This window comes from Bufo bufo, chromosome 1, assembly GCF_905171765.1.
Source record: "Bufo bufo chromosome 1, aBufBuf1.1, whole genome shotgun sequence".
NCBI lineage: Eukaryota > Metazoa > Chordata > Amphibia > Anura > Bufonidae > Bufo > Bufo bufo.
Window position 1 is genome coordinate 514,889,890 of NC_053389.1, and position 12,043 is coordinate 514,901,932.

The following is a 12,043-nucleotide window of genomic DNA, read 5'->3' on the forward strand; positions in this document are numbered from 1 at the left end:
AAATTGCTATTATAAAAACGTAAGCAGCAACTTTTCCAATTTCCAATATTTATGTAATTCTCAAAACTTTTGGCCACGACTGTACATTTACACAACACAAAAAGCTTTTCAACAAATATGTCCAATGCTGAACGGCGAATGTATTTTTATTTCGCCACTAATACACGGCAAACAGGGCTATAGAATAGCAAAAAAGACATACTCTATAAATATTTCCTTGTAATAAGCCCTGTTAATGGCTGTATCAAACAGCACTTGCACCCCAATAACAAGAACAGTTTGCTGAATTACAGAGCTGTATAATGGCAATTTGGATCCCCAGTCAATGCACCAAGGTGTAGTAGGATTGTTCCTATTACCCAGTCAGTAACCTCCCCTATTGAACCCTGTTCTACACAAATCCTGTGGAACGATTCCTCCCTATCCTTTCCCTGCACTTATAAATAGTTTTTTCACCATAATCAAGTCTTTCCTATTACTGTCCCTAGCACCTGCTGACTAGTGTTGATCGAGCACCAAAGTGCTTGTGTGCTCGAGTGGAACACTTTGCGATGCTCGGGTGTTCAGTAGAACACCCAAGCACAATGGAAGTCAATGGGAGAACCCCAGGAACACCCTGCTTTGAAGAGGGGAGGGTGTCAGGACTCTAGTTCGGCTTAAGAGTCCCTGCTCTGACTCTATATACTGTATAGCTATATCCATTTATGAAGTCAGTGCATTTAAATCTAATTTCTGAAAAATTTCTGATGGGATTTTAACTCCCAAACCCTTGTACATTAGAGGCAAGGACCTTATCCACTCAGCTATAAAGCTGGATGCTAAACTGTGTCAGAAAAACCTTATAGTACTTTCTGATGTAGTGAGTATTCAGCAGAAGACTTATTTTATATTTCTGTGCAAGTTAACAAGTAGCTCTATAGTGTAGTGGTTAACATCCGTGCCTCCAATGTACAAGGTTGGGAGTTTGAATCCCGGCAGACACATTCCAGAAATAGAGATTCAATTTATATAATTAATATTTTTTTTGTGATTGTAAAAAATGTATGGCACAAAATAAGTGTGCAATTACAAAAAAAATAATTGTGTATATATATATATATATATATATAGTATGTATATATATATATAATATATATAATCATACTTCTGATATACAGTACAGACCAAAAGTTTGGACACACCTTCTCATTTAAAGAGTTTTCTTTATTTTCATGACTATGAAAATTGTAGATTCACACTGAAGGCATCAAAACTATGAATTAACACATGTGGAATTATATACATAACAAACAAGTGTGAAACAACTGAAAATATGTCATATTCTAGGTTCTTCAAAATAGCCACCTTTTGCTTTGATTACTGCTTTGCACACTCTTGGCATTCTCTTGATGAGCTTCAAGAGGTAGTCCCCTGAAATGGTTTTCACTTCACAGGTGTGCCCTGTCAGGTTTAATAAGTGGGATTTCTTGCCTTATAAATGGGGTTGGGATCATCAGTTGCGTTGAGGAGAAGTCAGGTGGATACACAGCTGATAGTCCTACTGAATAGACTGTTAGAATTTGTATTATGGCAAGAAAAAAGCAGCTAAGTAAAGAAAAACGAGTGGCCATCATTACTTTAAGAAATGAAGGTCAGTCAGTCAGGCCGAAAAATTGGGAAAACTTTGAAAGTAAGGGCTATTTGACCATGAAGGAGAGTGATGGGGGTCTGCGCCAGATGACCTGGCCTCCACAGTCACCGGACCTGAACCCAATCGAGATGGTTTGTGGTGAGCTGGACCGCAGAGTGAAGACAAAAGGGCCAACAAGTGCTAAGCATCTCTGGGAACTCCTTCAAGACTGTTGGAAGACCATTTCAGAGGGGACTACCTCTTGAAGCTCATCAAGAGAATGCCAAGAGTGTGCAAAGCAGTAATCAAAGCAAAAGGTGGCTACTTTGAAGAACCTAGAATATGACATATTTTCAGTTGTTTCACACTTGTTTGTTATGTATATAATTCCACATGTGGTTAATTCATAGTTTTGATGCCTTCATAGTCATGAAAATAAAGAAAACTCTTTGAAATGAGAAGGTGTGTCCAAACTTTTGGTCTGTACTGTATATGAATGCATAATATGTGGGAAACTACTACTGATGTTTTTAGCCATAATATATTTACATATATTATAATATATTATATATTCTAAATATACAAAAAGATATATATATATATATATAGCAAACAAAAAATGATCACAGCAGCACAAGAGGAATGATGTGGGTGCAAAAAATCCTTACAGCCGCAGGCTCCAACGGCTATTAGTAGATATAATTTCAAAAGGATGAGGCAGCACTCCAAGCATAAAGTGAAAAAATTGTGGATCTTTTATTCCCCTCTGCAACGTTTCAACCACTCAATGTGGTCTTTCTCAAGCATAAAACATGGTGTTATACAAGGGTATATATACCCAGAATACATAGCAGCAAATCAAGTGATAATAATTCAATTAAAAAACAAAAAAAAACAAAGTCAGTGTAAAATACAACCAACATCATAATATTGTGAATAGCATATCCATAGTGTTTTATATAATATAATGCGTCATGTAAATCAATAAAAATCATAATCCACACATAGCTGTACCCTAAATTGTGTAAACAAGATACATCATTACAATGTGATATCACCTGTGTGTCCGTGTTGACAATAGTCATAATCAGTGAAGTTAAAAAACTCACAGAGCGGTGACAGGAAGACGGCGCCAAAAGTCTGCGTCCTCACAATTGAACTGCGCATGCCCGGGATCCCAGCAACGTAGCCCACACAGACGCAGCCAAGAGACGTCACAACCGGACACTGTGAGCAATCACATGACCCATGCAACTATCACGAGACCAGTCTAGGGGCAGCGTAGGACACCGTCTTGCCAGCAGAGAGGGGCAAGAGTCGCCCGGGCAACAGAGCCAGCGTAACTTGCGTCGTTGCCCTAGCAACTACAAGCCACCCACGGCAGGCAAAGACGAGCCCCAGCTAGAGAAACAGGGCCGGCGCAGCCAAAATCGAACAGGAGGAGGAGAAACAGCGGGCACAACAATATAATAATGGCAGTCAAAGAACAAACACATGAATGCATAAAGACACCCAAGCGGTCACTGTATTCAGGTTTTGAGAGACAGAGTGAATGTGGTATATAAAGTATAACAGCACTACAAGGAAAGTCCTTCAAGATACAAACCGGATTCCGAAAAAGTTGGGACACTATACAAATCGTGAATAAAAACTAAATGCAATGATGTGGAGGTGCCAACTTCTAATATTTTATTCAGAATAGAACATAAATCACGGAACAAAAGTTTAAACTGAGAAAATGTACCATTTTAAGGGAAAAATATGTTGAATCAGAATTTCATGGTGTCAACAAATCCCAAAAAAGTTGGGACAAGGCCATTTTCACCACTGTGTGGCATCTCCCCTTCTTCTTACAACACTCAACAGACGTCTGGGGACCGAGGAGACCAGTTTCTCAAGTTTATAAATAGGAATGCTCTCCCAATATTGTCTAATACAGGCCTCTAACTGTTCAATCGTCTTGGGCCTTCTTTGTTGCACCTTCCTCTTTATGATGCGCCAAATGTTCTCTATAGGTGAAAGATCTGGACTGCAGACTGGCCATTTCAGTACCCGGATCCTTCTCCTACGCAGCCATGATGTTGTGATTGATGCAGAATGTGGTCTGGCATTATCTTGTTGAAAAATGCAGGGTCTTCCCTGAAAGAGATGACGTCTGGATGGGAGCATATGTTGTTCTAGAACCTGAATATATTTTTCTGCATTGATGGTGCCTTTCCAGACATGCAAGCTGCCCATGCCACACGCACTCATGCAACCCCATACCATCAGAGATGCAGGCTTCTGAACTGAGCGTTGATAACAACTAGGGTTGTCCTTGTCCTCTTTGGTCCGGATGACATGGCGTCCCAGATTTCCAAAAAGAACTTTGAATCGTGACTCGTCTGACCACAGAACAGTCTTCCATTTTGCCACACTCCATTTTAAATGATCCCTGGCCAAGTGAAAACACCTGAGCTTGTGGATCTTGCTTAGAAATGGCTTCTTCTTTGCACTGTAGTTTCAGCTGGCAACGGCAGATGGCACGGTGGATTGTGTTCACTGACAATGGTTTCTGGAAGTATTCCTGAGCCCATTCTGTGATTTCCTTTACAGTAGCATTCCTGTTTGTGGTGCAGTGTCGTTTAAGGGCCCGGAGATCACGGGCATACAGTATGGTTTTACGGCCTTGACCCTTACGCACAGAGATTGTTCCAGATTCTCTGAATCTTCGGATGATGTTATGCACAGTTGATGATGATAGATGCAAAGTCTTTGCAATTTTTCGCTGGGTAACACCTTTCTGATATTGCTCCACTATCTTTCTGCGCAACATTGTGGGAATTGGTGATCCTCTACCCATCTTGGCTTCTGAGAGACACTGCCACTCTGAGAAGCTCTTTTTTATACCCAATCATGTTGCCAATTGACCTAATTAGTGTTAATTGGTCTTCCAGATCTTCGTTATGCTCAAATTTACTTTTTCCAGCCTCTTATTGCTACTTGTCCCAACTTTTTGGGATTTGTTGACACCGTGAAAATTGGAATCAACGTATTTTTCCTTTGAAATGATACATTTACTCGGATTAAACGTTTGATCTGTCATCTACGTTCTATTACAAATAAAATATTGACATTTGCCATCTCCACATCATTGCATTCAGTTTTTATTCACAATTTGTTTAGTGTCCCAACTTTTTTGGAATCCGGTTTGTATATGTCATACTTATAAAGAGAGAAAGGGGAAAGAGCCAGTGGCCATGTCATTTTGACGATCATGACCATAGGCCCACAACGGGTCCGGGGTTGAGGACACGTCCATGCCCAAAAACCCAAACCCAAAGTAAACCCAAGAACTCTAAAGTTAAAGAAATAAAGAACCACCACTCGTTAGACAAACATCCCTATACAGTCTACCGTCAAAATTAACAGTAATAATAAATATTTTGAGAGACGTAGAATTCTGCGTCCGCCATCCATAGACACACCGCCACAGAAGCATTGATCCAAAGAATCTAAAGAGAGAAAAAAATAAAAAGAGTTATAAAATTAACTGTGAATCCAGTTATCATAGTTAGTTATATAGTAGATGACACCAATTGAATTCACATATACAGGGCACAGCACGGAGAGGACAAAAAGGGACCAGAAAGAGCCCCACACTAAATCACACTCCATTTAAAATTGACATTGAGTCCACCCGGTCTCAGAGTGTTGAGGCGATGGATCCATCGAAGCTCTCTCTGTTTGAGAGCCAATATCCTTATACCTCCCCTTCTAGACGTAGAGTGATCTGATCCACTATCATGAATTTTAAATCCTTCTCACTATGTTTGGCCTCAACAAAATGTTTAGGGACTGGCAGGTCTTTCCTCTTGCGTCTGATTGAGAAACGATGATTGTTTAAACATGTCTTCATGTCACATGTGGTCTCTCCAACATATAGGAGACCACATGGACAGGAGAGCACATAAACAACATATGAGCTGTCACATGTTAAAAATTGACCAATAACATACTGGTTTCCCGTAATCGGATGGGTAAATCTATCCCCCTTAATCATGTATGAACAATTCACACAACCAACCCCTCCTCGAGAGAACCAATGTGCGTTTGTACCAAAGCTTTAGCTGGAGTATCCGCCCAAACAAATTTATCACGAAAATTGGTGGGATGCCTATAGGAAAGCAAGGGAGGCACAGTGAACGCTGTAATATTGGGAAGATTACTCTGAAGTATAGACCAATGTTTGTTGACAATCTGGGCAATTTTCCCACTCTGTTCAGAGTATGTAGATATACATGGAATTCTTTCCACTTTACTACATGTAGTATCTGGTGACACCTGCTATGGACCTTTCACCTTGGTGAGATGTTTATTGATCACCCGAGTAGGGTAACCACGTTCTCTAAACTTATGCACCATCTGCGCAAATCAAGTTGGCAACATTTCTGAATCCTGTACCACCCTTTTGACCCTAAGCAATTGACTGTAAGGCAATGAATCAATGATAGACCTTGGGTGACAACTATTGTAGTGTAATAAAGTATTACAGTCAGTGGGCTTGGTATAGATATCAGTGGATAATTTGTTACCCACAATGGTAACAGTAGTATCGAGAATTGAACATGAGTGGCAGAGTGTACCAAGGTAAAGCTGATGTCCAGATACTACTGGCGTAAGTGGCGCCACATGGCGTAAGTGGGCGCCAATCATTCTTTGGAATGCCAGGATTTTATTGTCCAATTGTTGGACCTGGTGCTGAGGAATAATTACTTTTTGTTCATGGAAAAAAAAATTCTGCAGCTATGAGGGACCGCCATGGGGTCAAATGTGGCGCCCACTTACACCAATGTCTTCATGGTGGCCCTCGAGGAGGACCTTGTCTATGTATCCCACCACTTCAGCCAAGTGGTGGGGTGGTGGAGGTACATAGATGACGTCTTCCTGGTTTGGCATGGTGACTCCATTTCTTTGGAGTCCTTTCCTAATTTTTTGAATAATTTGGACCCGGACATCAGCTTTACCTTGGTACACTCTGCCACTCATGTTCAATTTCTCGATACTACTGTTACCATTGTGGGTAACAAATTATCCACTGATATCTATATAAAAAATCTTAATATCTATGTGAAAAGTACATAATTGAAATAAAGTGACAGTGCCATATAGAAAATGCATAATATACTGTGACAATACATGATAAAGTATAATTAATTATAAAAAAAATACAGGTGTGCCCATTACATAATGTGTATTAAAAGACTCACACAATCAGCTGATAGATTGCACGCGCCAAGCACAGTGGTCTCGGTGACGTCCACATTCGGTTACTGCGCATGAGCGTGAGTAATAAATCTCGTGATATCTCAGGCGCAAGAGAACTCAATAGAACCCACATCTAAGATGGCCTAATCCGGCAGTGCTCACATGTGCGCATGTCTATGCAATAGAGGCCACCTACTCTAGATTCATGTGATCCTTGTCACATGATCCAAATGAAACCAGGTAAACAAAATCATAAAGGATCTGAACGGCTGACTGCGGGTCAGGATCGCATGAACAACCAATAGTTCACCAATGATCTGCGAACACCGCTCACACGGGAACTTAGGGTCAGGTGTCCTACCAACCCTACTGTCACTATGCAGACCCATTCAAGTAGTGCACAATACGGGAAAAGATGGTGTCTCACAGTTAAGACCAACCGGACCAACAGTGGAGTCATCGCTGTAATCGGGCAACAGCGGCGTTGACACGGGTCACCGTGTCGAACCGCCACCGTCCCCTACAAGGCACCAAACGAATCCACCCATGTGCACTACATGAATAAAGCAAAACCTAGCGTGACCCTTCAAATGAAAGGGAACAACACCTTAATCAGATATCAAAAGTATTCAATGTGTAAGTAAACCTACAAATTGCCACATACCAAGCGCCACATATGTAGCAAAATTCAGACATTGCCATCAAAAAAAGAAAATGTTAAAAACAATTTACAATTCAGCTTGGTTGTATTATACACATGTTTACTGTACCCATCTCAGGGAATACAGACATGGCGGTACACGAAGAGAGACACCACTAATCCACCCTAAGGTCAACATTTAAGCCATTTGGCCTAAGGATCTTCAAAGTAAAAATCCAAAATAACTCTCGGTTTTTTAACCCCTTAAGGCCCTATTTCACCTTAAGGACTTGGCCATTTTTTTGCAAATCTTACCCGTGTCACTTTAAGTGCTGATAACTTTAAAACACTTTGATTTATCCAGGCCATTCTGCGATTTTTTTTTTTCCGTCACATATTGTACTTTATGACACTGGTAAAATGAAGTAAAAAAAATGAGTTTTTTTTGCATAAAAAAATACCTAATTTACCAAAAATTTTGAAGAATTAGCAAATTTCAAAGTTTCAGTTTCTCTACTTCTGTAATACATAGTAATACCCCCAAAAATTGTTATGACTTTACATTCCCCATACGTCTACTTCATGTTTGAATTATTTTGGGAATGATATTTTATTTTTTGAAGATGTTACAAGGCTTAGAAGTTTAGAAGCAAATCTTAAAATTTTTCAGAAATTTACAAATACCCAATTTTTAGGGACCACTACAGGTCTGAAGTCACTTTGCGAGGCTTACATAATAGAAACCGCCCATAAATGACCCCATTCTATAAACTACACCCCTCAAGGTATTCAAAACTGATTTTACAAACTTCGTTAACCCTTTAGGTGTTGCACAAGAGTTATTGGCAAATGGGGATGAAATTTGAGAATTACATTTTTTTGCCTAATTTTCCATTTTAACCCATTTTTTTCCACAAACAAAGCAAGGGTTTAACAGCCAAACAAGACTGTATCTTTATTGCCCTGACTCTGCCGTTTACAGAAACACCCCATATGTGGCCGTAAACTACTGTACGGGCACACAGTAGGGCGTAGAGGGAAAGGTGCGCCGTATGGTTTTTGGAAGCCAGATTTTGCTGGACTGGTTTTTTGACACCATGTCCCATTTGAAGCCCCCCTGATGCACCCCTAGAGTAGAAACTCCATGAAAGTGACCCCATTTTAGAAACTACGGGATAGGGTGGCAGTTTTGTTGGTACTAGTTTAGGGTACATATGATTTTTGGTTGCTCTATATTACACTTTTTGTGCGGCAAGGTAACAAGAAATAGCTTTTTTGGCACTTTTTTTTGTTATTTACAACATTCATCTGACAAGTTAGATCATGTGGTAATTTTATAAAGCAGGTAGTCACGGACGCGGCGATACCTAATATGTATACAATTTTTTTTATTTATGTAAGTTTTACACAATGATTTCATTTTTAAAACAAAAAAAATGTTTTAGTGTCTCCATAGTCTAAGAGCCATGGTTTTTTCAGTTTTGGGCAATTATCTTAACCACCTCAGCCCCCAGGGCTTAAACACCCTTAAAGACCAGGCCACTTTTTACACTTCTGACCTACACTACTTTCACCGTTTATTGCTTGGTCATGCAACTTACCACCCAAATGAATTTTACCTCCTTTTCTTCTCACTAATAGAGCTTTCATTTGGTGGTATTTCATTGCTGCTGACATTTTACTTTTTTTGTTATTAATCGAAATTTAACGATTTTTTTGCAAAAAAATGACATTTTTTCACTTTCAGGTGTAAAATTTTGCAAAAAAAAACGACATCCATATATAATTTTTTCTCTAAATTTATTGTTCTACATGTCTTTGATAAAAAAAAAATGTTTGGGTAAAAAAAAAATGGTTTGGGTAAAAGTTATAGCGTTTACAAACTATGGTACAAAAATGTGAATTTTCCGCTTTTTGAAGCAGCTCTGACTTTCTGAGCACCTGTCATGTTTCCTGAGGTTCTACAATGCCCAGACAGTACAAACACCCCACAAATGACCCGATTTCGGAAAGTAGACACCCTAAGGTATTCATTGATGGGCATAGTGAGTTCATAGAACTTTTTATTTTTTGTCACAAGTTAGTGGAAAATGATGATTTTTTTTTTTTTTTTTCTTACAAAGTCTCATATTCTACTAACTTGTGACAAAAAATAAAAACTTCCATGAACTCACTATGCCCATCAGCGAATACCTTGGGGTGTCTTCTTTCCAAAATGAGGTCACTTGTGGGGTAGTTATACTGCCCTGGCATTCTAGGGGCCCAAATGTGTGGTAAGTTGTTTGAAATCAAAATCTGTAAAAATTGGCCGGTGAAATCCGAAAGGTGCTCTTTGGAATATGGGCCCCTTTGCCCACCTAGGCTGCAAAAAAGTGTCACACATCTGGTATCTCCGTACTCAGGAGAAGTTGGGGAATGTGTTTTGGGGTGTCATTTTACATATACCCATGCTGGGTGAGATAAATATCTTGGTCAAATGCCAACTTTGTATAAAAAAAATGGGAAAAGTTGTCTTTTTCCAAGATATTTCTCTCACCCAGCATGGGTATATGTAAAATGACACCCCAAAACACATTCCCCAACTTTTCCTGAGTACGGAGATACCACATGTGTGACACTTTTTTGCAGCCTAGGTGGGCAAAGGGGCCCATATCCAAAAGAGCACCTTTCGGATTTCACCGGCCAATTTTTACAGATTTTGATTTCAAACAACTTACCACACATTTGGGCCCCTAGAATGCCAGGGCAGTATAACTACCCCACAAGTGACCCCATTTTGGAAAGAAGACACCCCAAGGTATTCCGTGAGGGGCATGGCAAGTTCCTAGAATTTTTTATTTTTTGTCACAAGTTAGCGTAAAATGATGATTTATTTTTAATTTATTTTTTTCTTACAAAGTCTCATATTCCACTAACTTGTGACAAAAAATAAAAACTTCCATGAACTCACTATGCCCATCAGCGAATACCTTGGGGTGTCTTCTTTCCAAAATGGGACCACTTGTGGGGTAGTTATACTGCCCTGGCATTCTAGGGGCCCAGATGTGTGGTAAGTTGTTTGAAATCAAAATCTGTAAAAATTGGCTGGTGAAATCCGAAAGGTGCTCTTTGGAATATGGGCCCCTTTGCCCACCTAGGCTGCAAAAAAGTGTCACACATGTGGTATCTCCGTACTCAGGAGAAGTTGGGGAATGTGTTTTGGGTGTCATTTTACATATACCCATGCTGGGTGAGAGAAATATCTTGTCAAAAGACAACTTTTCCCATTTTTTTAATACAAAGTTGGCATTTGACCAAGATATTTATCTCACCCAGCATGGGTATATGTAAAATGACACCCCAAAACACATTCCCCAACTTCTCCTGAGTACGAAGATACCACATGTGTGACACTTTTTTGCACAAGATTTTTTTATTTTTTTTTCTCACAAAGTCTCCCTTTCCGCTAACTTGGGACAAAAATTTCAATCTTTCATGGACTCAATATGCCCCTCACGGAATACCTTGGGGTGTCTTCTTTCCCAAATGGGGTCACATGTGGGGTATTTATACTGCCCTGGCATTCTAGGGGCCCTAAAGCGTGAGAAGAAGTCTGGAATATAAATGTCTATAAATTTTTACGCATTTGGATTCCGTGAGGGGTATGGTGAGTTCATGTGAGATTTTATTTTTTGACACAAGTTAGTGGAATATGAGACTTTGTAAGAAAAAAAATATATAATTTCCGCTAACTTGGGCCAAAAAAATGTCTGAATGGAGCCTTACAGGGGGGTAATCAATGACAGGGGGGTGATCAATGACAGGGGGGTGATCAGGGAGTCTATATGGGGTGATCACCCCCCTGTCATTGATCACCCCCCTATAAGGCTTCATTTAGATGTCCGTATGTGTTTTGCGGATCCGATCCATGTATCAGTGGATCCGTAAAAATCATACGGACATCTGAATGCAGCCTTACAGGGGGGTGATCAATGACAGGGGGTGATCAATGACAGGGGGGTGATCAGGGAGTCTGTATGGGGTGATCACCCCCCTGTCATTAATCACCCCCCTATAAGGCCCCATTCAGATGTCCGTATGTGTTTTGCGGATCCGATCCATGTATCAGTGGATCCGTAAAAATCATACGGACATCTGAATGCAGCCTTACAGGGGGGTGATCAATGACAGGGGGGTGATCAATGATAGGGGGGTGATCAGGGAGTCTATATGGGGTGATCACTCCCCTGTAAGGCTCCATTCAGATGTCCGTATGTGTTTTGCGGATCCGATCCATGTATCAGTGGATCCGTAAAAATCATACGGACATCTGAATGCAGCCTTACAGGGGAGTGATCAATGACAGGGGGGTGATCAGGGAGTCTATATGGGGTGATCACTCCCCTGTAAGCCTCCATTCAGATGTCCGTATGTGTTTTGCGGATCCGATCCATGTATCAGTGGATCCGTAAAAATCATACGGACATCTGAATGCAGCCTTACAGGGGGGTGATCAATGACAGGGGGGTGATCAATGACAGGGGGGTGATCAGGGAGTCTATATGGGG